Source organism: Macrotis lagotis, chromosome X (assembly GCF_037893015.1).
Source record: "Macrotis lagotis isolate mMagLag1 chromosome X, bilby.v1.9.chrom.fasta, whole genome shotgun sequence".
Lineage (NCBI taxonomy): Eukaryota > Metazoa > Chordata > Mammalia > Peramelemorphia > Peramelidae > Macrotis > Macrotis lagotis.
Window position 1 is genome coordinate 436,659,850 of NC_133666.1, and position 27,688 is coordinate 436,687,537.

Genomic DNA, 27,688 nt, shown 5'->3' on the forward strand with positions numbered 1-27,688 from the left:
CCATCACCATCCCTATCATCATTATCATCACTGTGTTGAAGAGAAAGTCTTTTTTACAAAGGGTAGAAACTTAGGAGCTTTAAAAAACACTGTGGAATATACTAAATGTGATCCATCCCCATCTTCTTACATGACAGAGACATAACCCAATGTCCATCTGCACTGCCTGGGTAGAACTGGAAGTGCTTAGAGTCAAGTCCAGTGTCCGACATAAATTATGTGACCACAGCAAGATGCTTCATCTCTCTGTCTCCTCCCCCCATCTATAGGGTATGTTCAATGTGAAATATATATATATATATATATATATACACACACACACACACATATATATTTATATATATACATACACACACATATATATATAACGCATGTGTATAGAATTTATATATGTATAATTTTCCATGCATGTGTTATTTATATATATTTATATGTAAGGTTCTTCCAAGTTCTCACTAATTCTATCTTTCAAGTAGTCATAGAGTGTAGTCAATCTCTGCTATTGAGGAATATCTCATATAAGTGTACTTTGAAGCAGTATTATACATGCATATATATTATATAGCTATATAGGTAGATATATATTAAGTATATATGTAGTGGGAGAGGGAGAGGGAGAGAGGGAGAGAGGGAGAGGGAGAGAGGGAGAGGGAGAGAGAGAGAGAGAGAGAGAGAGAGAGAGAGAGAGAGAGAGAGAGAGAGCTTCAAAGTTAGGAAGATAGGTTCCAATCTCACCTCTATCATAGGCTATTGGAGTGCCTGAATTTCTTTTCTTGTATACTGACTGTGAGACTCTGGGAAAATCACTTAGCCTCTCAGTGCTCTAGGTAACTGTCTAATATTCTAAGTTTTGGAGCAGCTGTTGATCTGCATTGGTAGAGGGAATTTGCACACCTGGGAGTTTCCAATAGCAATGAAATCTTAGGTCCAGTCTCTATTTTGATCACATATAAGAGATAGCATAATGGGGTAGATAAGAATCATTCTTGGTGTCAAGATGACTTAGATTTAAATCCTGTCATTGATATATTCTGGATATGACAAGGTCACTTAACCCCTCAATATCCCAGACATGTCTGTAAGTCTAGAGCTTTTTTTTAACTATAAACATTTTTTACTATTATCTATATAAAAAATAATGATTGATTTACAGTTCTCTCTCCTTAATCAGAACCTATATATATAGTTACTGTACAATATAAAAAAAATTACAACCAGTACATCCATTTTTGCTTAGCATTCCAAGGCCATGTTGCTAATTCTTGATACGTTAAGTACAGAGACAGGTTCTTAGAAAGGAAGAGCCACATCAGACTGACAACAGATGACACCAAAGTTATGTCACAGTTAACAACAAAAGAAATAGTCATTGTGGAGTTGTGGACTACAGGAAAATAAACTATTTTGGTGGGCACTAAATACTAAATCTATAGCTTAGCTCCTATTTTTTTTCTATAATCAAGGGTTATGAGAAGTGTGTGCATGTAATGCAATGAAAAAGAGATTTGAAAAATTTCATTCAAAAAGGCATTTCATATCTATAGAGGTTAATTTCAGGAATATTAAAGAGCTTCACAGCCAGACTCTAAGAGAGAAGAGTTTGTGAATGGTATATCTTGTAGTAACAAGATGAACTGAGTGTGATATTATAGGACAACTTAAATGCCCTATAAAAACTGCATATTCTGAAAGTATTTTTTCATTTATATTTACTACTGAATGTTGTTTTAGGGAGCTAAAACAATCTATAGCTATTTTATATATTTAAAACTGAAACTAGCCCTACTTTCCAATCGAGCTAGTTTTGTTTGCCTGGACCCTAAATTTATTTTTAAATGAACACAAGCTGAGCACACATTTCCTTATGAAGAAGTTGGTATCTACAAAAACTTAATACCATACTTCATATAGATAAATTTTCTTTGCTCTCAATATACATTACCCTGCTATCTGCAAATTAGATGGGGTTCTCTTTTAGGTCTCCTCTTTGAGAGGAAGGAACTCAGCAAAATCAATGTTCTCTCACTCTTAGAGTTTCTATTATGATGAACCTCATGCAAGTCTTATCAAATTAATTGATACTAAATCTGTGTAGGAATGCTGATATTGGTAAAATGATTGAAGCCCCATCTAAGCCTGCAAAATATCTTGATTTTTCAACTATAATCTATATTAAAGTTTAATAGCTTTTTTTGGTACCAACTATTCAAAAACAGGAAGCGTTAGTATGTTGCCTTGTTCAGTAACAGGAAATACTTCACATGCTTTATAATATCATTATGAAATGAATGAAAAAAGAGGTAGGGTGATCCTGAGGTTCTTTAACTAGAAAAGGTTGAGGAGAACCAGAAGTAAGCTTTTTTCTTGCTTAATGTATTTCCTTGATGACTTTGGATCAAAAAGTTGTAGGTAAAAATGTATTTTTACAGTTAGAGTTATCGGAACTATCTTGACTGATTAGTCTGACTTTTGCTGAAGTTAAAACACTGGCTTGAATCAATATAATTTTCCTTTAAAGGTTATGGTGGTTTGGGGCTTTATTCTTTTTTTAAAAAATCAGTTGAAAAAGCCAGTTGGGGGAGGGACTATGCGTGGTTTTTTGAAGAGGTCATTATCACTTTTCAATGATGAATGAACAGAACCTCCTTCTGGATGATCAGCAAGAATGCAAATTTTTTTTCTGTAAACATGCAACATGCTATTGAAAACCTCCACTTACAAACCATATCTTGCTTTTCCATTGCTGTAGAGGAGGTGAAAACAGACAAGATACAGTGGATAACTTGGCACAAGCACAAGGAATGAGTCATGGTCACATTAGCAATGTAGACATCATTTTGTATAGACATAATACAATCTGAAAGCCTTAGAAATGCAATGGTAAATGAATAGCAGTAGACCTCCTTCCCAAGGGTCAGGGTGACAGAAGGACAGGGAGGCAGATTCTGAGCAAAGTGAGAAGTCATCAGGCAGCTTAGTTAACTTGGTGGGTTTTTTTTTTTTTGAAAAATATTGCTTTTTTTTAAAAAGGGGGGATTTTTTAATTTTCATTTTTAGTCAATTAGAGATGATTCTCAGCCACACCAGAGACTCTGTTTGCACTTGGTACCTTTCAAGGGCCAGGTGTTATTGGGGCTTTCTTAGCTGGAGAAGTTCTTTCAGGTTTGAACCCATTACTCTCTTTATTTCTCTCCACTTTTTCTGGCTCTTTTTCTTTGCGTTCTCCTGCCTTGTTTTGAATAACTGTCTCTTCAGTGGTTTTTTGCACATGTTGCTACCTGGTCCCGGTTTGAATTTGCTACAACATATTTCTCCAGAGTTTGATTTCTTTACCTGACCAGGGTTTGGCTCCTTCTGGTCTGTGCTCCTACGTGAAACCTGAGCAACATTAAAGCTTCCAGGGTTTTTCATGGTCTTTGCTTAAAAAGACTTGATGATTGGGAATGTTTAATTCTTCATTTTCAAGCATAATTTATGATGAACAATCACCACATTTCCCATCTTCACATTTTACTTCCATGATTGAAATTTTTCATGTATGAAAGTTGTGAATTGTCTTTGATTATTGTACTGCTGAAATGAATAAGTCCATCATAGTTGATCATCACACAATGTTGCTGTTAGTGTGTGAATGCTCTTCTAGTTCTGCTCACTTCACACAGCATCAGTTCATGCAAGTCTTTCCATACTTCTGAAGTCCCATCCTTCATCAGTTCTTATAGAAAATAGTGTCCTATCACATTCATTTACATTAATTTTTTCAGCCATTCCCTAATTTGAACATTACCTCAATTTCCAATTCTTTGCCACCATGACACGAGCTATTACAAATAATTTTGTATGTGTGCATGTTTTTTACCCTTTTTGTGATCTCTTTGTGATACAGACCTAGTAGTGGTATTACAGGAACAAAGGATATATACAGTTTTATTGCCCTTTGAGCATATAAATTGCTCTCCTGAAATGTTGGATTGGTTTACAATTCTACCAACAATGCATTAGTGTCCCAGTTTTCCCACATCCCTTCCAACATTGATCATTTTCCTTTTTAGTCATATTGGCCAATCTTATAGGTGTGGAGTGGTACCTCAGAGTTGTTTTAATTTGCATTTCTCTAATCAATAATGATTTAGAGCATTTTTAAATGACTACAGATAAGTTTAATTTCTTCATCTGAGAATTTCCTTTTCATATTCTTTGTCAATTTGTCTATTAGGGAATGACTTGTATTCTTTTAAATTTAACTCAGTTCTCTATATATTTTAGAAATGAGTCATTTGTCAGAAACATTAGTTGTAAAAATTGTTTCCCAACTTACAGTCTTCCTTTTCATCTTGGTTGCACTTGGTTTTATTTGTGCAAAAAAACTTTTCAATTTAATGTAGTTAAAATTATCCATTTTGCATTTTGTAATGTTGTCTGTCTCTTCTTTAGACATAGATCTACCAGGTAAAGTATTCCTTGTTCTCCTAATTGGTTTAATGATATAACTTTTTATGTCTAAATCTTGTACTCATTTTGACCTTATCTTGATATAGGGTTGTGAGATGTAAGTCTTTGCCCGGTTTCTGCTATACTAGCTTCCAATTTTCCCATTAGTTTTTTTTTTTTTTTTTTTTTTTTTTATCAAAGAGTGAGTTCTTAAACCAGAGGCTGAAGTATTTGGGTTTATCAAATAGCAGATTACTAGAGTCATTTACTCTTGTTTCTTTTTGCACCTACTCTATTCCTGATTCACCTGATACCTAATTCACCAATCTTATTTCTTAGACGGTACCACAGTTTTGATGACTAATGCTTTATAATGTAGTTTTAATCTGGTATTTCTAGGTCAGCTTCCTGTACATTTTTAAATGATTCTCTTGATATTCTTGACCTTTTTTTCCTTCATATGAATTTAATAACTTTTTTCTAGCTCAAAGTAATTTTTTGGAAGTTTGATTGGAATGGCACTGAATAAGTTATTTAATTTAAATAGAATTTTCATTTTTATTATATTAGGTCAGACTGCCCATAAGCAATTGACATTTGTCCAGCTGTTTAGATTTGGTTTTATTTGAAAGAAAAATGTTTAATTGTTATTTTCATATGGTTTCTGAGTCTGCCTTGGAAGATAGATTTCCAAGTATTTTATGTTGTCTACAGTTATTTAAAATGGAATTTTTCTTTCTATCACTCACTGCTGTGTTTTGTTATTAATATATAGAAATACATGATTTATGTGAGTTTATTTTATATTCTGAAACTTTGGTGATTATTTCAAGTAGTTTTTTAGATGGTTTTCTAGTGTTCTCTAAGTATACCATCATATTATCTGCAAAGAGTGAGTTTTGTTTCTTCATGACCTATTCTAATTCCTTCATTTTTTCTTCTCTAATTACTAAGGTTAACATTTCTAACACAATATTTAATAATATTGTGATATGGGCATCCTTGTTTCACTCCTGATCTTACTGGGAATGCCTCTAGCTTATCTTCATTACATATACTGCTTGTTGGTGGTTTTAGATAGATATTGCTTGTCATTTAAAAGAACACTTCATTTATTCCTGTGCTCTCTAGTGTTTTTTTTTTAAATAGCAATTGTTGTTGTATTTTGCCAAAAGCGTTTTCAGCATCTATTGAAATAATCATATGATTTCCTTAGGTTTGGTTGTGATATGATCAATTATGATTATAGGTTTCCTAATATTGAAACAACCCTGCATTGCAGATAAAAATCCTACTTGATCATAGTGTACTATCCTGGTGATAATTTGTGGTAATCTCTTTGTTAATACTTTATTTAAAATTTTTGCATCCATATTCATTAGGGAAATTGGTCTATAATTTTCTTTCTCTGTTTAGATATCTAAACTCTTCCTGGTTTAGGTATCAGCACCATATTGGTATCGCAGAAGAAATTCAATAGAACTCCTACTTCCTCTGTTTTTTCAAATAGTTAATGTAGAATTGGAACCACTGTTTCTGGTTTTGGTGAATTCTCTTGTGAATGCATCTGGACTGGAGATTTTTTCTTAGGGAGTTCATTGATGGCTTACTAAATTTCATTTTCTGTGATGGAGTTATTTAAGTATTTAATTTCCTCTTCTTTTCACCTGGGCAGTTTAAATTTTTTCAAATATTTATCCATTTCACTTAGACTGTCAAATTTATTGGTAAAGCAGCTCCAACTTTAATTTCTTCCTTATTAGTGTTGAATTCACCTTTTTTCATTTTTTCATACTGTAATTTGGTTTTCTTTCTTTTTTGTTAAAATCAAATTAACCAAAGGTTTAGCCATTTTATTGTGTTTTTATCAAACCACCTCTTAATTTCATTTATTAGTTCAATAATTTTCTTATTTGTGATTTTATTAATTTCTACTTTAATTTTCAGAATTTTTAATTTGGTATTTAATTTGGGATTTTTTTGTTCCTTCTTTAGCTTTTTTAGTTGCACGTCCAATTCAGTGATCTCCTCTTTCTCTATTATATTCATGTAAGCATTTAGAAATATAATATGTCCCTTAATAATTGCTTTGGTACGTTTTCTACTTATTGACATTGTCTTGCATGAAATTAATGATTATTTTTATGATTTGCTGTTTGAATCACTCATTCTTTAAAATTAGGTTATTTAATTTCCAGTTAATTTTAGGTCTATCTCTCCATGACCCTTAATTGAATGTGATTTTTGTTGCATCATGATCTGAAAGGATACATTTAATATTTTTGTCTTTCTGCATTTGATTATGAGGTTTTTATGTCCTAATATATGGTCAATTTTTGAGAAGATGCCATGGGCTACAGAAAAATGTATATTCCTTTCTGTCCCTCTTCAATTTTCTACAGAGCTTTATCATATAACTTTTCTAACTTTTTTCAATCTCCTTATCTCCCTTCTTGTTTATTTTATGGTTAAATTTACCTAATTCTGATGGAAGTAAGTTGAGGTCCCTCCCTAGTATAGTTTTGTTGTCTATGTCTTCCTGTACTTCATTTAACTTCTCTAAAAATTTGGATTATATACATTGCTTGGTGCATACATGTTTAGTATTGAAATTGCTTCATTGTCTACTATATCATTTAGGAGGATGTTGTTTCCTTTCTTGTCCCTTTAAATGAGCTTTATTTTTGCTACTACTTGTCTTAAATAAGGATTGCTACCCCTGATCTTTTCACTTCAGCTAAAGTATAAAATATTCTGTTTCAGCTTTTTACTTTACTGTGTATCTCTTTGTTTCAAATGTATTTCTTATTAGAAACATATTATAGGATTCTGTTTTTTTAATCCACTCTGCTATCCACCCTGGTTTATTGGAGAGTTCATGCCATTCACATTCACAGCTATAATAACTAATTCTTTATTACCCTCCATGTTATCTCCTCTCCATTTGTACTTTACCCTCCTCCTCTTCACTCTATTCTTCCTCACCAGTGTTTTGCTTCTGAATACCACCTCCTTCAAACTGTACTCCCTTCTATCAGCCACTTTCCCTTTTCTTCCTTCTTTCCCTCTTCCCCTTCTTCCTTCCCTCCCTTCTGATACTTGACAGGTAAAATAATATCTAAATCCAAATGATTGTATGTGATATTCCCTCTTTGAACTAAATCTCATGACAGTAAGATTTAAGCAATTCTTACCCCACTGCCTTCATTCCCTCTACTATAATAGGTACTTTGCACCTCTTTATGTAATGTAATTTACCCCATTCTGCCTCCCCCTCCTTCCTGTCTCATACCACTCTTCCTCCCATTTAATGTCTTATTTTTTTAATCATTCTATCAATAACAACTTAGGTCCACACCTTCAGCCTAAGTATATACTTTCTAATAGGGTTATGATTCTTAAAAATTAAGAGAATCTTCTTCCCGGTTGGGATGTAACCAGTTTAATCTTATTGAATAGAATTCCTAGTCTTTTTACTTTTCATGTATGTCTTGTGTCTCCAGTTTGAAGATCAAATTTTTTGTTCTTTTCATTAGGAAAGTTTGAAAGTCATCTATTTCCTTAAATGCCCATCTTTTCCCATGAAAGAATATGCTTGATTTTGCTGAGTTGTTGATTCTTGGTTGTAATCCCAAACTCCGCTGACTTCTGGAATTTCATAGTCCAGGCCCTTTGATCCTTTACTGCTGATGCAGCGAGGACCTATGTAAGCCTTCGTGTAGCTCCTCATTATTTAAATTTCTTCTTTCTGACCACTTGCAGGATTTTCTCCTTGATCTGATAATTCTGGGATCCATTTCAGAAAATGATTTGTAGATTCTTTCAATGACTATTTTTCCCCTCTGATTCCAGAATAACAGGGCAATTCTCTTTAAACATTTCTTGAAGAATGCTATCTAGGCTCTTTTTTTGATCATAGATTTCAGGTAGTCAAATGATTCTTAAGTTATTTCTCAAGTCAGTTGTTTTACCAAATGAAGTATTTTATATTGTCTTCTATTTCTTCATTTTTTTTCTGATTTTTGTTGAACACATTCTTGGTGACTCATGGAGTCATTAGTACCAGTCTAATTTGTTTTTAGGTTCTTTTTTTTGCAAGGCAAATGGGGTTAGGGGCTTTCAAGGCCACACAGCTAGGTAATCATTAAGTGTCTGAGGCCATATTTGAATTTAGGTATTCCTGACTCCAGGGCCGGTGCTCTATCCACTGTGCCACCTAGCCACCCCCCCCAGTCTAATTTTCAAGGTGGTATTTTCTTCAGTTAGCTTTTGCATCTCCTTTTCTGTTTTATCAATTCTATCTTTTAAAAAGCTGTTATGTTTTCCATTTATCAATTATATTTTTGAAGGATTTATTTTCTTTTTGTATTTGAACTATTCCATTTTAAATTATGTGTTTTCTTCTGTCATTTTTTTGTTTCAAGATGTTGATTTTCTCTAGCATTTCTTTTCCCTATTTGTCCATTTGATTTTTAAAATTCTTTCTGAGCTCTTCAAAGAAATCTTTCTGGGCTAGAGATTAATTCATAGTTTCTTCCAAAGTTTCCCTTCTCTCCTTTTCTGAGAAAGTGTTTTGTCCATCCTTATCTCCAAGGTAACTTTCAGTAGATCCTGCTTTCCTCTAACCTTTATTATTCATTTTTTAATTTACTACCTATTCCAATTGTCATATTAGGGGAGGGGGCTCCCTCACAAACTTTGGTGTTAATAGTCCTCCCTTGTTTCCTGGCTTAGGGATTTTGATATTAGGAACCCCAGGGGGTTGCTTGCTGGACTAACTGGTAAGGAAAGCCTGAGACTCTCTCTCTGGGCTGTCTGTGCTGGGTATGTCAGCTTGCCCACTCCTTGAGCTGTTGGGAATACTGAGAATTCCTGGGGCTGCCTCTGGGCTGTTCTTGCTGGCAGTTCAGTTCCTGGGCTAGGATTTCTGTGTTGGAAAAACCAGGGGCTCTCTCTGGACCATCAGCACAGGGGAGGTCAGCTACCCACTGCCAGGATTATTGGAGGACGCAGGAACACCTGGGGATATTTTGGGTTTGTTTGCTCAGGAATGCCAGGCCCTCTCTGCTAGGAATAATCAGGGGATTGGAGTCTGGATCAGGCTGTTCAGACCAGCCCCACTGGCTGAATGGGGGTCCTGGGCATCTGTGCTGGAACTTTCCCAGAGTGCTTGAGCTCTACCAGTCCACCACAGTACAAGCTGAACTGCAAAAGCCTCTGCTCCCATGGTTGAGGATCTCAGGTTAGTCTCCACCTTACCCCACTGCTCTATTCTGACTCTGTTCTCTGCCCTGGGCATCCCCATTGTTGCCCAGTGACAGACTTTGCTGGAAGATGTTCTAACCTGTTCTTTTGTGGGTTCTGTTGCTCCAGAATCTGAGTCTCAATTCATGTCATTCTGAGGAAAACCCAGGAGAGCTTAACAGAGTTCTTGGCTTCTCTCTGCCATCTTGGCCAGAAGTCCTGATGTTAACCTTAACCTACTTCTTTTAAATTTAGACCCATTTTTGTTCTTTTAAAAATAACTTGCACAATTTTCTTTTATCAGTACTTTTTGCTTTTTTAAAAATCATATACATATTCAAATATACCCAATGTTTATCCTCTTTCCATAACCACAAGCTATAGCTTGTATCAAATATTAAAAGGAAGAAGAAAAAAAATTCAGAAAAAGCAGCACATTGACTATATCTAACAGTACATTTAATGTTCTACAACTGTTCTGAAGTGAATGGAGAGAGGTACATTTTCTTCACTTTTCTGAAGGGCTATACTTGATATTTCATAGTATCAGTTTATGTTATTCTCTTAATTTTTTTTCTAAATTCTAATTTGCTATTTCTTTTGTCTCAGTAATATTCTATTGCCTTCACATGCCATAATTTGTTTAGGTTTACTTCACTCAATGGAAACTCATTTTGTTTTCTGTTTCCGATACCACAAGAAATGTTATTAGGAATATTTTGGTATATATGGGATTTTTCTTGGGGCTTATGCCTAGCATTAGAATCTGGGAGACAAAGAGTCACATGACTCAACATTAGAAACTGATATGATATTATCAGTGGAAATAACATTAAGGAATAGGAATGATCATTTGCTTTGCTATGATCCCTCTAGGGACCATGAAACTTTTCAGTCTGACTTGCAGCTAAAAACATGCATATTTGTTGCCTCCCCATTGGAATGTGAGCTTCTTGAGGGGAGGGACTATCTTGTTTTTTCTCTTTGTATATTCAGTGTTTTGCAGAGTGCTTTGCACAGAGTAAACACTTAAAAGTGCTTTATTTATTTATTTATTCACATAAAGATGCTAAGAATGCCTGTCCTAGAGATATTTGAATTTCTCAAAACACAACATTAAAACATCATTGATGAGAGCAATTTTCTGAAAATGACAGGCTAGTGACTTTCTTGAAATATCAAAATGTTAAATGAATAATTTTAAAAAAGAAATAAAAAAATTGCTATTCCTTGTTGGGATCTGAGACACTCTGTTCTATATAGAGAAGATATAGTGTTACCTGGAGTCTAATCCAAGTATGATTCAAACCTGGCATCTTAGTGTTGGTTAAATATAATTTTCCTTCAAATAAAATTTAATACCTGTCCTAATCTGTAAGGCAGGAACTGGCAACTAGTGAAAGAAATGTTAAGACATGCTACATTTAAGTGATGTGTGGTGAGGAACTAGATGATTAGATGATTAGTGGAAGTGTTATGACACTTCCTGATCAAATGAGTCCCACTACAGACTGTATGAAGAGTGTGAGCATCTGTAGCACAATCTGAGAATACCAGATCAAGTAGGTCTTTTCTTGGCTTCATTATGTCAACAGTAAGGAGTAGCTAGGTGTCATAGTGGATAGTGCTGGGCCTGGAATCAGGAAGAATACTCTTCCTTACTTCAACCAAATCTGACCTCAGATGCTTCATCTCTGTGTATGACCCTGGGAAAGGTATTTAACCCTGTTTGCCTCAGTTTCTTCATCTGAAAAATGAGTTGAAGAAGGAAATGGCAAATCGCTCCAGTGTCTTTGCCAAGGAAACCCCAAAAGGCATCATAACAAGTTGAACAGACCTGAAAAATGACTGAGCAGTAGCAGCAGTGTTAGCAACGGAAGTAGTTGATCTGTTAAGTGAGCATAGAACCTATATCCATAGCAATATAAATGATGCAAAATAGTTTAGCCAAGATCACCATATTTGTAAGGCTCTAAGGGATTTATTGTGTGTGGGTGAACACTGTTAAAAATTATAAAGGAATTCCCTGACAATGGAATATCAAAATCCTCACTATTACCTTATTTTGGTAATAGGTAGCCACATCTATCTCAGGGTCTTATTCTTATCCTTAAGGTGAAAGCTTTGTGTGGGTGACACTTGGGACACCTCCATCATCTTGTTTTTGCAATATAGTCAGAAATATCTTAGAGTTTAGCATGTGTATGTATACTTAATATACATATACATATATATGTATAATGTATACATTTTGAATAAGACTTATGATTTTATTAGTTTAGGGGACTCTTAAGATTTGAAGACTCAATTGCCAAATCAGAATGTGGTAGTCTTAGACTGGAGCCTGAAGTACGAGCCTTTTAAGTCCTGTCCCTGGGTCACACAGTTAGTGCATTTCAAAGGGAAGTCTTGAATGGAGATATTTCTAGGAATCTGAATGGAATTCAGGGTGTGGAGTCAGGAAGACCTGAGTTCAAACCTGACCTCAGACATTTTACCAGTCATGTGACACTGGGTAACTCAGTTCACCTCAATTTGTCTCAGATCCAACTGTAGCATGGGAATAATAACAGCACCTACCTCTGAGGGTTGTTTGCGAGGAGCAAATGAGATAGTATAAAGTGCTTAGGAAATGGTAGGCACTTTGTAAAAACTAAACTTTATTATTATTCCTGACTACACTGTCAGGATACCACTCCTCACTTCTCTTTCCCGCCATCTTTTCTCTTTTTGTTCAGATGCAAATGATTTTCAAGATCCAAATGTTTGAAGTTTAATTTGGGTTACTTAGGTAACACTACAATTCTAAAACCAGGCCAAATAACTGAGTGAAGCAACTGGGTGAGTAGCAATCTTGGCTGATGCCTACATCTAGTGGGGGAAGAGATGAATTGTAGCTTGGTGTTAGACCAGCTGAAGCTTGTTTTATTTTTTTTTAAATTGTATTTTATTTTTTCCAATTGCATGCAAAGATAATTTTAACATTCAACTTTTTGTAAGCTTTTGAGTTCCTCATTTTACTACATTCCCTCCCTTCTCTCCCCTTCCCCATGATAGTGAGAAATATGCTATAGATTCTACATTTTTACCATGTTTAACATATTTTATATTCCTTTGAAAAAAGAATCAAAACTAAAGGGGAAAATGTGAGAAAGAAAAAAACTCATAAAACAACTTTCAAAAAAGTGAACATGGTATGCTTTGGTTTGAATTCAGACTCCACAGGTTTTTCTCTGACTGTTGGTACTATTTTCCATCACATGTCTTTCAGAATTGTCCTTGATCACTGAACTGCTGAGAAGAGCTATGTCCATGATAGTTGATCATCACATGATGTTGCTGTTAATGAATCTGGTTCTGCTTACTTCACTCAACATTATTCATGCAAGTCTTTCCAAGCTGGTCTATTTTTTAAAATTTCTTTCAGGGTTAAAGCATGTCCACTGTCTGTTTTTCCTTTTTGCTATAGTCTTTATCTTATTCCAAAGCAAAACATTTCCCTTCTGCTCACTCCCTATATGATGTAGCCACTCACCTTATTTGAATATTAGTTTCTTGAGGAAAGAGAATATATTCATTATTATTTGTATCCATAGTGCTTAACATATAATAAATAACAAATTCTTTTCACTTATTTCTTCATTTATCTTTGCCTTTATCCTATAAAAAGAGTGAATTTTAGTTTAGAAGGCACATTTAATGTTTCAGATTATTAATTAACACGACAAAACAAAAAAATTACACATTCAGATAAATAATGTCCTATATATAGCAGCTTAAATCATATTAATTTAGCAATTAAATAAGAATCAACAAACAATTACAAAGCAATTTTATTTGCTAAGAACTGTGCTAATACTAAGAATGGCAAAAGATAGCCCTTCCTCTTGTTGGGGTTTGTACCTCCACAATATTGGGATTTGAAATGGAACTCTGAGAAAGAATTAACAAGATGTAGAGCTTTCTCTCAGGCAAGTTGGCATTTTATAGGGCACTGTGCCTGCACAGTGTGCTGAAAGTTGGGAGATATTCTAGCAAAGTCAGATCTGACAAGTTCTCATTTATATAGGGAGAAAAGAAGGAAAAGGAGTGAAAAATGATTTTAGTGGTCAATTTGAAGTGGGTCTGGGTACCAGAAGTTGGAATTGGTAAGGTGCAGTTAGAAGACCCTCTAATTGAGTTAAAAAAGCATGCTTGTTAAAAGGGCTTTTGAATATCAAAGATTACCCCTGTGCTGATAGTAAATAATAAGTCTCTAGACAAACCTTTGCAAAATAAAGATAACCTTATGCAGTGAATATTGACAAATAGGAAATGAAAGGCCTTGGGCAAGAGGTTGAGATAAGGGTTGAAGGGTCAGTCATAGTTAGAATTCTTGATCCTAGATAGTGACTCAGGAATGGTTCTCAGAGTTGGGGAGGGAGCTCATTAATTGGGACCCTATTGCTCTCATGGAACTCATGGACCAATGGGGAGATAACATGCAAACTACAATGTACAAACAAACTATGTATCAAATAACTAGGAAATAAGAGCGAAGATACTAAAATTAAGGGGGAAATCAGAAAAGATTTCATATCAAAAATGGGATTTTTAGCAGGCAATAATCCCTGTCCTAAAACTCTTCATGAGAGAAATTATTATTTCTCTCATATTAATAGCCAAATATTAGTTGAGATTTTTTTTCTTTCTATTTCCTCATTCGGAAATACACTCTTGTAAGTTACCAGTCTGTCACTGAAGGACATTACTGAATTTGCCCCCAAATTTATCCCACCCAGACTATCTTTTATGGGTGGAATTGTTACCCCACCCAATTAGAAAACCTTACAAAGAGAATTTAATCTAGATGAATTTCAGCCCATTGTGTTCTACTCAGACAGGCTGGGTGGAAAATAGATCCCTTTGCTTAGATTGCCTGAGGCTGGGAGTGATTTGTATAGAGAAGCCAAGTCCCTAACCTCTCATTAGAATAGGTTCACCTCTCATTATAATATTCATTCTCTCTTTAATTGTTAACCAATCAGAGTAGATTTCTTCCTGTCAGGAACACCTACTCTTCCAAAGGTATATAAATATCAGTGAGGGTCTTTGGTTCATGAGAGAAAGTTGAATGATCATCCTTTTATTAATTATTTGCTAACCATAATTAATAAAATTATTAATTATGCAGAAATTATGTCTGTAGAAGTTTTTATGTGTCATACTGCTGTGAGACTCTCTTCTTTTTGGAAGAGATGAAGGTCCTACTCTACATGAGAGGCAGAGTGGAATTCATTGTGGAACTGATATTTGATGGGAAAAGGCTCAAGCCTCAGAAATAAAGTGATCAGCAGTTACATGGAACTTGATCATCTCCCTAAACTAAAAAGATTTAAGAGAGCAGAGAGATATACTTCTATCTGGGTATCATCTCTCTCTCTCTCTCTTAGAGAGCAAAGTGGTGATTTCTGGACTCCAACTTGCTTCCTCTCCTGGCAGCAGTGAAAGTTTCCCTTGAAGGATGCAAAAAGAAGAGGTTAGAATTCCCTTCTATCCATATAAGGACAAGTCCACCATCCCTACAGGTACTTGAAAGAAGTCAAGGAATCTAGTAGATGTAGATGTAGATGAAGAGGGAGAGAAATCCAGGAATGGTGATTATGGGGAAATGCCTCCCCCACAGGGAAGGGGGGGGGATTGGAAGATAAGGCTAAATTGGGGTGAAAAAGTCACTAATTGACTAAGGGAGTTAGAAAGCTTAGGTTTTAATTCACTGGTTACTGCAGAGTTCATGTTATTGTAGAATATTCACAAGTTATCACATAAAATTCACAGATTAAGCTCTCTCTTGAGATAGCAAGATAGTGAGCTACTTAAAGGACAGGTTAAATAACAAAAGTTGAGGCTAAAGTGCTTAAGGGAAAAGAGAAAAAGTAATAGAAACAGCCACAGATGTGACTGGGCTTAAACCCACATGGATCCAGACCAAAGTGGGGGGGAGTCAACCAAACTTTTGTGAGGAGTCTAGCCCATCTCCTTTACAGGGAGGAGTCGGGGGAAGGAGTCAAAGAGTGATTCACTTGGACATTACTGAAGCCAGGTATCCACCTTGGAAAACTGAGAGCTAGGAAGGTGGAGGAGGGGGAGAGAGATGGATTGAAGTTGTTTCCTATTATCTTTATCAATTATCTATTTCAATTATCTGTACATGGTGAATGTACATTTGAGGAGAGGATTGCACTGAACAATGGAGAGGAAGTCAGAAGCCCACACTAAATATTAGATAAGCACAGGTAATAGTTCCTTAAAATAAGAAAAAAAGCAAAAAACTAGACACTATTACTTTGTCAACATTGGAGGACAATAGCAAAAATGCCCAGAATTGGGGAATGGAAAGGAGGTCAGTGTTCCTGGATTGCAGAGTATTGTGGAGGGAGTTCAAGGTACAAGACCAGACCAAGTCACAGTTTATTGAGTAAGTTCCCTGAGAAGGGAGAATAGTTATTGTTTACTGGGTGGACTAATGCAGGTAACTTTCTCTGAAATGCATGCTATATCTTCATGAACATTTTGAGGCTCAAATGAGATAATGAATATTACAATACTTAAAGTGATCTAATGGTCAATTGCTACTGCTACTGCTGCTGCTGCTGCTGTTTCTGCTGCTGCTACTATTAGGCTACAATTACCAGACCTCTGGTTGGTGATAACTTATTTTTCTGAGCCTTTTACTTTTCTTCTGTTGAGCATAATCAATATTTATAGAGCAACATGGAGGGGTGCTGGTAAATGTTTAAGAATTTGGCTCTGTGAAAAAATAAAAACAATAACCTATGCATACATTTTAGTTTCATATACCTTAATAACACTTTCTAAAGTCTAACAATCAACAAAACAGATCAAAACCTGATTGGTAGTGAGTGCATATTTCTGAGGGGGCAAATGTTCACAATGAAAATTTAACAATGGGAGAGGTGGCGCCGCGCGGCTCCTGCGCCCCCTTCTACCGCTGCTGAGGCTTGACTCTATGGCGAGGACGAGGTGGAGGACCACGACGACCGCAGCGGTGCCGGCGGAGGTACAAAGATAAAGGATAAGAAACCTTATTTTATAAAACGACTCTTCAATCAAGTGTAATATTTTGATGCTTGTTGGCATCTAAACCCTTTGTGTTCCCACTATGCTAGCAGCACCGTAGATCATAGCCAAAGAATTTGTGAAGTTTGGGCTTGCAACCTGGATGACGAGATGAAGAAAATTCATCAAGTTATACGGATATTGAGGTGTAATATACACTTGCTAAAGATCATTCAGCTTGGATTGACATTTATGAATGAGCAAGGAGAATACCTTCCAGGAACTTCAACATGACAGTTCAACTTTAAGTTTAATTTAATGGAGGACATGTATGCCCAGGACCCCATCGAGCTCCTAACAACCTCGGGAATCCAGTTTAAAAAGCATGAGGAAGAAGGGATTGAGACCCAGTATTTTGCAGAACTTCACATGACATTAGGCGTTGTCCTGTGTGAGGGGCTCAAGTGGCTTTCGTTTCACAGTGATTATGACTTTGTCTATTTAATCAAAATCCTGACCAGTTCTAATCTGCCTGAAGAAGAACTAGACTTCTTTGAGATTCTCCAATTATTCTTTCCGGTCATCTATGATGTCAAGTACCCCATGAACAGCTGCAAAAACCTCAAGGGTGGCCTGCAGAAGTGGTGGAGCAGCTGGAGTTGGAGCGGATAGGACCACAGCACCAGGCGGGATCCGATTCCTTAGTGACTGGGATGGCCTTTTTCAAAATGAGAGAAATGTTCTTTGAAGATCACATCGATGATGCCAAGTATTGTGGGCACTTGTACGGCCTTGGTTCGGGCTCCTCCTATGTGCAGAATGGTACGGGAATGCATATGAAGAGGAGGCCAGCAAGCAGTCATGACATGAAATGGATGGACAACAGGCCTTGGTGTTTGGAGCTACATATGTGCTTGTATATAGGTTTTATCTCCAGTTAAATCCCTTGGACAGTAGACAATAAGGCTTTTTCTTTTTTTACCCTCCCTTCTCAAACCGTTTTCTCTTTTGTCTTTCAGTACTAATTAAGACCATTCCTTCCACAGATCCTGATAAGTAGAAGAGTCTTCAGGTTAAATTTGGCTGTATAATTAATCCATCTGTTAGCAAGTATGTGTGGCCAAGGGGAACATCCGTATCATACTCAATCTTTTGGTAAACATATCTAGTTGGTCTTAGTTTGTACCCCACACCTCTTCCATCCCCATTCCCAGATTAACAAGCACTGACTGTAACTTATTGCCCTGTTTCATGTCTGTCCCTTCCAGTATGCAAGAGTTTTAGCTATTTGAGATTGTGGACCATCAATTTTGCACTTTAGAGAGTGACTCAGATCCACCATTTTAGTAGAAGTTTGGATTTTCCTTGCTATTAGCCTGAAAGTTGATCATCTGCCAGTTTTACACAGCACTCTCTTGTTTTGGACCCATGGAACAGAGTCTATTTACTGTGCTGCAATTTGTTGACTTGGCAAAGCTCTCCTGAAAGGGAAAGGGGGCTCCTGGAGAGTCGAACCCCTGCTCACTGTCCCTGGGGCTTTGGAACCCCACTCACCAGTAGCTTTTGGATCGGTCTCTGAATGGGCTTTGGGACTGAAGAAGTGCTTCACAGCAGCTTTCTGCCTGTGTGCCAGACCTGTCAGCACCCCAGTGGCGCAGCTGCACCTTTGCCTTGGTCTGCTTCCTTGCTCGCTTTTACCCCTCCTTCGGCTGCCCCTCACCCGTTCCCTGTGATAGTCATATTTACCGAGCCCTTGTTTTGGCGACTCCACAAGCCAATAAGTCCAAAGAGAGCAAGTCACCTTAGGTATGTCTTATACCAAATTAAATTAGAAGAGACGAGATTATGCTTTTGTAGTTGCTACAAAGACAAAAAATGATTACGCGATTTGTTGTGAAACAACAAAATGACAAGACAAGTTAGAGTGAATAAAGTCACCTGAGAAGTGTAGTGCTTGTTTATTTTGTGTGTATATCTTTGCAATATATTTTCTATATATTGACAGAATAACTGTGAAAATACTTTCTTAGCCATGTAGACAGAAGCATGTGAGCAGGCTAGAGCATGTGAAGGAAAACTTTGGTAATGGGTAACTTAAACGCTACTCAGAAATGACGATGGACGGCAAGTCATGGTGTGTGTGTGTGTTACCTGCACTTAAGTCGTATTAGCTGTTTGCCAGATTGGCTTGTTCCCTTGTACTTTAACATTTTTTTCTTGTTGAGTTACGATGCTGTAACTGGGTGGTCCTTCTTCAGAAAAGTTACTTGCAAAATAGAAGGTATTATTTGTTTTTAAAGCTTTTGTAAATAAAGGCTTCAAAAATGTTTTCTTACATCTAAAAAAAAAAAAGAAAAAAAAGAAAAAGAAAAAAAGAAAATTTAACAATGGGCTTTTGGAAACCTGAACTTGCTGGTTCCAACCATTCCCTTGCATGTCTTTTATATTGATTTTGAAAACTGTTGAGAGTGTTTGCATTAAATTTTTGAGGAACTGAACCTGTGATTTAATCTAAATTAATTCATTGTATTTAACTTAATTTAATTGAGTTCAATATCTTGGGAATTACAGCTTCACAGAATCAAAATATAATTTGGAATTGAGCACAGCTTGGCATCTTTCTGAAACAGAACCATGCCAATGTGCTGAATGAAAAACTGCCATATCAGAGAATATCTCATGCTTCAGAACCATGCACAGATGGAAAAGCTGAGGTGTCTTGGAAGGAAAGCAGCAATAATGAGCAAAGAGTGCAATCTTTAGGAAGGATGTTGAAGTAAATCATCATTTAGCAATTCAGTAAATGGAAATGTTGGATGCAGAAGGATTTTGATGTATCGTAGAATCAAAGAAGTAGATCTAAGTGGCCATCTGTCTAGAACATCTCTTTTCATTTTTCAGATAAGGAAACTGAGTCCCAGAGAGAAAATGCTCCATAGGAAATTGGCAGAGCTGGGATATAGATCTAGGTCTTTTGACTACAAATTACTTTTTCTTCAGTACCATTCTGCCTCCTTAATAATGCCATAATATCCGCAAGGATTTAGAGGGAGAGAGTCAGTGGGTTTTAAAGGTTTCAGAACTGAAAGACCCTTAGAGAATGTAATACTTCAATGTCCTTCTTTTATATATGAAGAGGCAAAGACTCAGAGAAGCAAGAGATTTACCTAAGGTCACACAAGTAAGCAAGCCAGGTTTATAATTTAGTCTTTTGACTCCAAATCTAGTACTATTTTTACTACAAAGAATAGTTGACCTAAACAGAATCATGCAGGACAGTCACATATAATTGGAGAGATTTATAGGATGTATAAGATTAGACCTGTGATATGACTGTCATAGGGAACTCTAGGTGGAGCATACTGTCTGTTTATAGAAAGATGCCTGAAGCATTGGTCACTAAACCACTGGGCCATTGAGAAGCCCAGCAGTTAGAGTTCTGAGTCTGGAGTCAGGAAGACCTGAATGCAAATCCAGTATCAGACACTTACTGTGTGACCCTGGGCAAGTCACTTGACCTCTTGTTTCCTTAATCCACTGTAAAAGGAAATGATAGAGAGAAAAGTCTTAATTAAATATAATATTAACTGTCACTATCTGTTAATCATCCTAGAAATGTCAGAGTTCTCATAAAGTCCTGGCATTTCTAATATTAAGATAGTGCTGTTTAGTTTGAACTGAACCACACTTTAAAATCCCCATTCCAGAGTCTGAAGTCCTTTTTAATAAAGGAAACCAACTTGAACCAGACAGTAGCCCCTGATGTCCTTATCCATTCTGCTGGGAATTCATGGTAGAAAGGACAAAACTGTCAGAATCAAGTGGTTTTCCTTGCTCAGATTGCTGGCAGTACATGACCAAGCCTTGCTATCTTGTACTACCTTTTACCCATCTCATCTTAGGAGTTAAGAACCTTCTTCATGGGTCTCCAGGTTGGGAAATCCATTATGCTCTGCTCTCATGGTATCAGGTTTGCTATCCTGTAATCTCAGTTAAAGATTTTATTCCTTCACTCATGACTGATTTATTTCAGGACTTGACATGGCAAATTACTTTTGCCTCTTTTTGTATCCCCAATCTTTAGTATAGTGTCTGGCATTTAGTATAAGAAATGTTTTTTTACTGACGACTTGATAGCATAAGCCCTCTTAAGAAATAGGATCCTAATAAACATCTGTTGAATGGGACTAAATAGAGCAAGCAAAAGGTAGTGAATAGAACTAGGGACATAGTAGGACAGACTTTTAGAACTTTTCTAGGCTGGTGAACAGTCTTTTCATTCTGGAATGAAGGTTGTCTCATCAAGTCACTCTTTTACTTTATTGACTAAGGAAAATATCTATAGAGGATATGGAATTCTATATTCTGATGAATAATAGTAGGTATTTGTGAATTGAGTTGAACAAAAACTCAGGGGTGAGAATAAGGGTGGGAGAGGTAGGGAAGCAGTGGAGGAAAGAAAAGAAGCGATAGCAAAGTGTCTGACCCTTCTTGATTGTGAAACAGAAAAGGAAAGGAAGTTAGAGATGAAATGTTCCCTGAGTCCTCTAGGACGCAATCACCATCTCTTCATTTTTATCCATTTGGCAAGGGAGGCAGTCTGATAGGGGAGATAGAATCCTGGCCTTATAATAAGAGAGAGACCTGGGCTTAAATACTGTCAAAGACACAGTAATCATGTGACCTGATTAAGTTCCTAAACCTCTCATACTTGGTGATTAGTATTGTGAGGATCCAATGAGGTTATATACACATATATACACATGTTCGTGTATATGTAAATGTATTTGTACACATGCATATACATTGCTTGGATATATAGGTGCTGTTATTATTGTTTATCCTTCATTCTCAAAGAAGACCATGACACAGGGAGGTGATGCCATGACAGGCACAAGATTGGATTTGAGTGAGAGGGTGATATGCTAAGTCACCAACCTCACTTTCTTCTCTGGAGTCATTCGTGTCCAGTGGCCAGATATGGATCAGGAAGACTGGATGGAGATGGTCTTGGATTCAAGGCAATCAAGGTTAAGGGACTTGTCCAGGGTCACACAGCTAGTGAGTATTAGGGCTAAGGTTGGATTTGAATTCAGGTCCCCTGACACCAGGACCAGTGCTCTATCCACTGTAGCACCCAGGTGCCCATGTATAAATGTGGAGGTTTTAGAATGGAGGATGAAGTAAATCACTATTTAACAATGGTGATTAACAATCCAGACAGCAGGATTTCAGGGTATCATAGACTCAGGGATTTAGAAGTGGAGGTGTCCTTTTAATGGTTATCTTTCTAGTGTAATTCTCTTCATTTTCCAGATTAAAAAAACTGAGGCTCAGAGAGATTCAAGTCACACAGGTACATACATACATATATATATATATATACATATATACATATATATACATATATATACATATATATACATATAGACATTTATGCAATATATAATAATGTATTGTTCCACGAGGAAGGCAAAGAAAATGTGGCATAATACGTTTAGAGTAAGCACTCCAGGTGTTCACATGAATTATTTGTGCCCAACCTAAGGTAGAGTATTCTGAGATTGTACTGGTCTGATTAGCCACAGTTGGACATAATGTAATTTATCTCGAACATAGTGATGTTGTTTGATCTTCAGTTACAAAGGACAAGAACCAACCAACCAATCACAAAATAATATGAAATAGAACATAGTGCATCTATATATCTATGTATCTATAAATCTCTATCTATCTCTATCTATCTATCTATCTATCTATCTATCTATCTATCTATCTATCTATCTATAGAGAGAGTATAAAGTGCTTTGCCCACTTGAATGTAGTATACAAATGTAAATTAGATACATTACTCTACAGCTAAGACCTCAGAGAATATCTTCTAACTCTCTCATTTTATAGATACAGAAACAAAGGATGAAAAAATTAAATGACTCACCAAAATCATACAAGAAACAAGAGACAGAGTCAGAATTTGAACTCAGGTCTTTCCTCTTACTTTTATTACTATTAGGCACTGATTGTGGGCTACAATAGCAACAAAAAAGCCCAACTCTATTTCTGCAATTCTTAACTATGGATCTTTGAACTTGTTTTCATAATATTTTGCTAATTATATTTCAATATGATGATTTCCATTGTAATCCTATGTATTTCATTCTATACATTTAACATTTTTTAATCTGAGAAGGGGTTCATAGGCTTCACTAGACTATTAAAAGAGTCTGGGGCTCAAAAAGAGTTGTAAAGTAGTTCCAGAAATTGAAGCTGTCTGTGAGGAAATGATTCTGTATACATTTCAGTACCCTCAAATGATTACACAACCAAATAAAATGACTTCCATGTTGGCACAGAGTAGCAGGATGTAAGCTTTGTCTCAGTGGTTTGTGCCTTGCATATAGTAGGCTAAAATGCTTGTTGTGTTTGTATTCTTTAAAACCTGAAGAATTAACAATCATAGAATTAAATGAATGAATGAAGAAAATCTTTGAGAAAGCTTAATATAAATAAAATAATAGTATTTCCTCCCATTGGCCTGGGCAGCAAGAAAGACTCTTGTTTCTGAAATCTAAAGTAAAAACTTCTTTAAGCAAACCTTTAGAGCTGTCATTGTGAGCCTCTCCATTTTAAGCAGCAGTATTGCCAAATTCAAGCAAGGCTTTGCCCATTTCTTCTAAAACCTTTCCAATCTGCTTTCTTTTGTTTTTTTTCCCTGGGTGACTAATATTCATTAATATGAGGCTATGGTGATCACATTTTAATCAGAATTCTTTAAGTGGTTTATCTATTGACTTGTTATGAGCAGGTCTGTAGAGTAGGTTGTAGAAGAGCTGAACCAGAATTCCTGGAGACTTTCTCCCTCATTTGTCTAGAAAGATTTATGTGCCATCTTTCCTCTAGTTGAAAGTTGGGCTGCAAGACTTCTAAAAGTCTCTTGTTTGAATTGTCTTGTAAAACATGCTGAGGCTGGAGCTTAAAGAGCTCATCATCATTCTGGCTCATACAGACCAAATGCTTAATAGTTACAAAATGCTTTCTGTAGCTTCTCTAATTTGATCCTCATAATACCCTTGTTAGGTAATAATAATAAAAGCATATATTTGTGGAGCATTTTAATTAAGTGATTTTATTTGAAATTTAGTATTGAACTTCAATAGTGCTGATTATACTTGCTTGGTACCTATTTATATTTAAATTGATTTAAATCCATAAAATACTGTAATAGTTTTCTCAGTTTATGAGAGGCAGCTTGATGAAATGGATAGTCTTAGAGCTGTAAAGATCTGGGATCAAGTCCTCATCCCTTATTGACTATATAGCGAGTGATTTAACCTCTTACTTATTCTTTGTTCATTTCTGTCCTTCATAATCAAAAAAGACCAAAGTCTCTATGTTAGTGCCAAGGAACTATTCCAACTGAATAGACCAATTAAAAACTCAGAAGACTCTTCCACAGATTTCATCCAAATAGTCCACATGAACATTTGGAGAGGAAATGTCTCTAAATTTGACCATCTCCCATTTTTTGAGCCACTAAAATTTTCTCTTGGAGCATACATTTTTTAAGAAAGATTTTATTTATTTTGAGTTTTACAACTTTCCCTCCATACTTGCTTCCCTCCCCCCACCCCCCCCACAGAAGGCATTCTGTTAGTCTCTACATTGGTTCCATGTTATACATTGATCTCAGTTGAATGTGATGACAGAGAAATCATATCCTTAAAGAAGAAAAATAAAGTATGAGATAGTAAAATTACATAAGATAACAGTTTTTTCCCCTAAATTGAAGGTAATAGTCTTTGGTCTTTGTTCAAAGTCCATAATGTTTTCTCTGGATAAAGATGGTATTCTCCATTGCAGAGAGCCCAAAATTGTCCTGGGTTGTTGCACTGATGGAATGAGCAAGTCTAACAAGGTTGATCATCACCCCCATGTTGCTGTCAGGGTGTACAATGTTTTTCTGGTTCTGCTCATCTCACTCAGCATCAGTTCATGCAAATCCTTCCAGACTTCCCTGAATTCCCATCCCTCCTGATTTCTAATAGAACAATAGTATTCCATGACATACATATACCACAGTTTGCTAAGCCATTCCCCAATTGAAGGATATTTACCTGATTTCCAATTCTTTGCCACCACAAACAGTGCTGCTATAAATATTTTTGTACAAGTAATGTTTTTACCCTTTTTCATCATCTCTTCAGGGTATAGACCCAGTAGTGGTATTGCTGGGTCAAAGGGTATGCACATTTTTGTTGCCCTTTGGGCATAGTTCCAAATATCTCTCCAGAACGGTTGGATGAGTTCACAGCTCCACCAACAGTGTAATAGTGTCCCAGATTTCCCACAACCCTTCCAACAATGATCATTATCCTTCCTGGTCATATTGGCTAATCTGAGAGGTGTGAGGTGGTACCTCAGAGAAGCTTTAATTTGCATTTATCTAATAATTAATGATTTAGAACATTTTTTCATATGGCTATGGATTACTTTGATCTCCTCATCTGTAAATTCCCTTTGCATATCCTTTGACCATTTGTCAATTGGAGAATGGCTTTTTGTTTTAAAAATATGACTCAGTTCTCTGTATATTTTAGAAATGAGTCCTTTGTCAGAATCATTATTTGTAAAGATTGTTTCCCAATTTACTACATTTCTTTTGATCTTGGTTACATTGGTTTTATCTGTGCAAAAGCTTTTTAATTTAATGTAATCGAAATCAACTAATTGGTTTTTGGTGATGTTCTCCAACTCTTCCTTAGTCATAAACTGCTTCCCTTTCCATAGATCTGACAGGTAGACTAGTCCTTGATCTTCTAATTTGCTTATAGTATTGTTTTTTATGTCTATGTCCTGTAACCATTTGGATCTTATCTTGGTAAAGGGTGTGAGGTGTTGGTCTAATCTAAGTTTCTTCCATACTAACTTCCAATTATCCCAGCAATTTTTATTAAAGAGGGAGTTTTTAATCCCAATGGCCGGACTCTTTGGGTTTATCAAACAGCAGATTACTATAATCATCTCCTGATTTTACACCTAGTCTATTCCACTGGTCCACCACTCTATTTCTTAGCCAATACCAAACAGTTTTGATGACTGCAGGTTTTTAATGTAATTTTAGATCAGGTAGGGCTAAGTCCCCTTCTTTTTCACTTTTTTCATTAAGCTCCTGGCAATTCTTGACTTTTTATTTCTCCATATGAATTTACTTACAATTTTTTCTAACTCATTAAAGTAATTCTTTGGAATTTTGATTGGTAGGGCACTAAACAGATAGTTTAGTTTTGGTAGAATTGTCATTTTTATTATATTAGCTCTACCTATCCATGAGCAGTTGATATTTGCCCAGTTATTTAAATCTGATTTAATTTGTGTGAGAAGTGTTTTATAATTATTTTCAAAAAGATTCTGAGTCTGTCTTGGCAAATAGACTCCCAAATATTTTATATTGTCTGAGGTTACTTTGAATGGGATTTCTCTTTCTAGCTCTTCCTGCTGTTTCTTGCTAGACATATATAGAAAAGTTGAGGATTTATGAGGGTTTATTTTATAACTTACAACTTTGCTAAAATTGCTAATTGTTTCCAGTAGTTTTTTGGATGATTTCTTGGGATTCTCTAGGTATACCATCATGTCATCTGCAAAGATCTTCCTTCCCAATTCTAATTCCTTCAATTTCTTTTTCTTCTCTAATTGCTGATGCTAACATTTCTAATACAATATTGAATAGTAGTGGTGATAATGGGCACCCTTGTTTCACCCCTGATCTTATTGGGTATGCCTCTAGCCTCTCCCCATTGAATATAATGCTTGTTGATGGTTTCAAATAGATACTGCTAATTATTTTAAGGAACAGTCCATTTATTCCTACACTCTCTAGTGTTTTTAATAGGAATGGATGCTGTATTTTGTCAAAAGCTTTTCCAGCATCTATTCATATGATCATATGGTTTCGGATAGGTTTGTTGTTGATATAATTGAGTATACTAATAGTTTTCCTAATATTGAACCAACCCTGCATTCCTAGAATAAATCCTACTTGATCATAATGTATTATCCTAGTGATGACTTGTAATCATTTTGCTAAGATTTTATTTAGGATTTTTGCATCTATATTCATCAGGGAAATAGGTCTATAATTTTCTTTCTCTGTTTTAACTCTTCCTGGTTTAGGTAACAGTACCATATTGGTAACAGTACCATATTGGAACCAATTGTTCCTTAAATGTTTCGTAGAATTCACTTGTGAATCCATCAGGCCCTGGAGATTTTTTTTTAGGGAGTTCAATAATGGCTTGTTGAATTTCTTTTTCTCATATAGGTTTGTTTAGGTATTTAATCTCTTCTTCATTTAACCTGGGCAATTTATATTTTTGTAAATATTCATCCATTTCACTTAGATCATCAACATACCTTTCTTTATATATATATATATATATATATATATATATATATATATATATATATATATATATATATATATATATATATTTAGGTTTTTTCCAAGGCAAATGTTGTTAAGTGGCTTTCCCAGGGCCACACAGCTAGGTCATTATTAAGTGTCTGAGAGCGGATTTGAACCCAGGTACTCCTGACTCCAGGGTTGGTGCTTTATCTACTGTGCCACCTAGCTGCCCCTCCTGCATACCTTTGTTCATTGTCCTTTCTGGTCATATTGGCCAGTCTGAGAGGTGTGAAGTGGTATCTCAGAGTTGCTTTAATTTGCATTTCTCTAATAAGTAATGATTTGGAGAAATTTTTCATATGACTATGGATTGTTTTGATTTCCCCACATGTAAACTGCCTTTGCATATCCTTTGACCATTTGTCATTTGGGGAATGGCTTGTTTTTTGAAAATTTAACTCTGTTCTCTGTATATTTTAGAGATGAGTCCTTTGTCAGAAATACTACTTGCAAAAATTGTTTCCCAATTTACTACATTTCTTTTGATCT

At 35.8% G+C, this 27,688-nt stretch overlaps 1 pseudogene; it reads left to right on the plus strand.

Moving 5' to 3' along the window:
* The first annotated feature begins 16,890 nt into the window (after positions 1–16,890).
* On the plus strand, positions 16,891–17,599 carry LOC141498082 (CCR4-NOT transcription complex subunit 7 pseudogene; annotated as a pseudogene).
* Positions 17,600–27,688: the final 10,089 nt, after the last annotated feature.